We start from the raw sequence: 3,965 nt of genomic DNA on the forward strand, positions 1-3,965 counted from the left end.
ATTAAAGGCATTATCTAATGAAAAATCCCCACATCCATAAAGAATCTGTGAGGATTTCCTAGGTTGACATGGTATTATTGTAAGTTTTCTAAGAATTATGGGAGAATAGTAGCACACCTAACAACATTATTGAAGAAAGATGCATTTTCATGGACTGTGGAAGCAATAAAGGCCTTTGAACATCTTAAAGAGGCAATGTGCCAAGCACGGGTCTTAGCTATGCCAAATTTCACAAAAACATTTATTGTGGAATGCGATGCCTCAGGAAATGGAATTGGTGTTGTTTTAATGCAAGAAGAAAGACCCATTGACTTTGAAAGTCATCCAATTGAAGGAAAGTATTTACACAGCTATTTATGAGAAGGAAATGTTGGAAATACTACATACACTTAATAAATCATGACCCTACCTAATGGGAAGACACTTCAAGGTAAAAACGGATCATGATAGTCTTAAATTCTTCTTAGAACAAAGATTATCTTCAAAAGAGTAGAAAAAATGGGTCACAAAGATATTGGGTTATGACTTTAAAATTATCTACAAAAAAGGGAAGCAAAATGTTGTGGCATATGCACTCTCAAGAAAGGATGAGGATGTGGAAGCATTGCTTTGTGCCATTTCTATTATCCAACCAGATTAGATAAATGAAGCAAGGAATGGATGGAAGAATGATGAAGAAATATGGGAACTCATTGAAAAGTTACAAAAATATCCCAGTACATCTGATACATTTAGCTGGAAATATGATTCATTATGGTACAATGATCGCTTATACCTATGTAAGAATTATCAACTCAAACAAAATATTTGTATGGAATTGCACACTTATCCCTTAGGAGGGCACTTAGGATTTGTAAAAACTTACCATAGGATTAGGAAGGAATTTTTTTGGGATGTCCTTAAATTGGGTATACAAAAGTTTATGGTAGAATGTTAGGTTTTCCAAGGAAATAAAGTTGAAACAATTAAGACCCCAGGTCTATTACAACCTTTATCCATTCCAAGCCAACATCTAGAGGAGGTTTCAATGGATTTTATCACAGGTTTATTCAAGTCTGAAGGAAAGAGTTTCATCATGGTGTTTGTTGACAAACTTACCAAGTATGCACACTTTTGTGCATTATCTCATCCATTTAAATCCAATACAATTAATATTGCATTTATGGAAACCCAAAGATTATTGTAAGCAAGAGAGATCCCATTTTCACTGGAAAATTTTGGACATAATTATTTTCTTGTCTCGGTACTGAGTTAGCTCATATCTCATCTTATCATCTTCAATCTGATGGGAAAACTGAGATAGTAAACACATGTTTGGACGGATAGCTTTTTTGCTTTGTCTTTGATAAATAGACACAATGGGTCAAATGGTTGCCTTTAGCTGAATGGTGGTATAATACTTCCTTGTATACTGCACCAAAAATGACCCCATTTGTGGCACTTTATGGATATCATCCACCATCCATCACATCATATTTAAGAGAAAGTTCTAAGGTTCAAGTAGTGGAAATTCACATCGAGCATCAACAACAAGTTCTCCAACTCTTAAAGGTTAACCTCACTCTGGTAAATAATAGAATGAGAAAACATGCAGATCAACATTGCAACGAAAGAAGTTTTGATTTAGGTGACTGGGCATTCTTACGAATACAACCATATAAAGAAATTTGACTCAAGGAAGCTAAGAAGAATAATAAATTATCACCAAAGTGTTATGGTCCATACAAGGTGTTGCAAAATATTGGCACTATGGCATAAAAATTGGAGCTTCCTGCAACTTCTCGAGTGCACCCAGTCTTCCATGTTTCATGTTTAAATAAGGTTATAGGTGACAAGCTCCCAGTTCAAACAATATTGCTAGAACTTGATGAGGAAGAAAAAATCATATTAGTACCTAAATCAGTCACAGAAACAAGAACTTGACAGTTATGAAATCGATCAATTTCAGAGTATCTCATCAAGTGTAAGAAATTACCCTCTGAAGATTCCACATGCAAGGATGATGATTTTGTAGAGAAGCATCCAAAACTACTCAAGCATTGATGACAATAATTTTTTGAAGGAGACATGCATGTTAGGTCCCTATGATACTAATGATTCCCCCATTGCTATTGTCATTGCAGTCCTTATTTTCATTATTGTGCCCGTATTATCCCCATATTGTTATTAGTGTGCCCCATAGAAGCCCACTATTATTATTATTGTACCCTTATATTATAATTTTTATGTCGACTTTTATTATATTGTGGCCCTTTAGACTCCTATATATAGAACGAAGGTATAGTCATTTGTATCATCCAGGAATTGTTCATTTTTGTAATGTAAAGGAGCTTTCCCCCTCGAAGAGGTTGATTTTGAAGACGTTGATCTATCTTTTCTATATTTTGTGGCTGGTTCATAACATAGTCAGTGGTATGTTCAAACTAAAATGGAGTGGATGGACCAAAAGAATCATTAAAATTGAAGTAAAAAAAAAATTGGATTAGAGTACTTAGTTCCAGGTCTTTAAAATGAGGAAGCCACAACCTATGATTTTTTAATTCCATTATGTAGTAGGATTGTGATTAGAGGTAACTTCTTTTGAATGTTTAGGGGGTATTGATGTAGTATTTTTAAACGTTTTAGGAGGAGAATATGGAGGTTTTTTGAGGATTTTAAATAGGGGGTAAGGAGGCTTATTTAACCGACTTTGAAGATCCATTCTACTTGTCCTTCTAAATTTCTTTGGATTTGCCCCAAAATAATCAAATTAAAAAAACACTATCATCGTTATCATTCTTATCCTTAAGCTTGGTTTCCCTTTCATTTTCAACCTCCTCAAGTGTTTTTGTGATAGACCTCTTAGGTGCTTTCCTTGGGAATCCTTGGGGTTGAGTGCCAAATTTGTTTCTACAAGGAAATCTTCCCAAGCATCCACCCTCATTTAGATATCTTCCAGAATTAGTATTGTTATCAAATCATGGTGGTAAATACAAAAAATAATGTTCTTAGGATTGTATTGGACCCTTTTCCCATATGACCTAGACTTTTATAGAGATATAAAAGGAAATTTTAAATTTTGCTGGAATCAAAATGGAGGAGAAATATAATATAGTAAAGGAAGGATATGGCATATATACCTTCATACATAATGTATTTTAATGGGGTGAATAATATATTTATCCACTTTTCCAAAATCCATGCTCTCTGTAAACATTTCTCCAATCTAGATTCAAGTCTGCAAAGCACAAGAACCTTGTACATACTCTTTTGTCTACCTATTTATTCTTAAGATAATGATCCCTTATTTGATGGATTATAGTTTATTCAACCATGAAACCCTCCAAGAATACCATCATAACGTTTCCAATTCTATGATTTGACCATCAAAACCCTATGCAAATTCCTCCATTCCAACATTATCAAACCAAAAGGCATTGCAGAGGAAGAAAAGCCACCCTATATCCTTTAATATGGAATTTTTGTTTCATACTCAGGATAACTCTCTAGTGATTTAAATGGAAATGGTTCTTTCCTGATGGCTCCCGATTTACACATATCATTACAATTGAGTGATTTCTAGGGTACTATGTTTTTTGGTAGTTCTACTTCGAGTCAAGAAATTGGAAGCAAGGAGATAACTCTGAGTCAAATAACTCATTCCAAGGTGTATTGATTGGAAAAATTAGGGAGTCATGGTGTTAAATGATCATACACGAATAACGTGTCAGGTTATAAGGAATAATGTGTTAGGTTATAAGGAAAATCACATATAAGATTAGGAACAAGACCTTTTTTATTATTGCTTACATGTTTTAACATGTCGAAATAAATTAACTAAGTTGCTCATCTTGATATTTTACCTTAGGCATTGAAATTAATTGCAAGTAAAATTTCAAATAAATTTTAAAACTTCTATACGTATAAAATATTGAGGTTGTCAATCATTGAAACATTGAGGTTATCAATAACTAAAATGTTGTTAC

The sequence above is a fragment of the Pinus tabuliformis genome, chromosome 3_1 (genome assembly GCF_031772625.1).
Source record: "Pinus tabuliformis cultivar Carrire ecotype Pingquan chromosome 3_1, CPIR1, whole genome shotgun sequence".
Taxonomy (NCBI): domain Eukaryota; kingdom Viridiplantae; phylum Streptophyta; class Pinopsida; order Pinales; family Pinaceae; genus Pinus; species Pinus tabuliformis.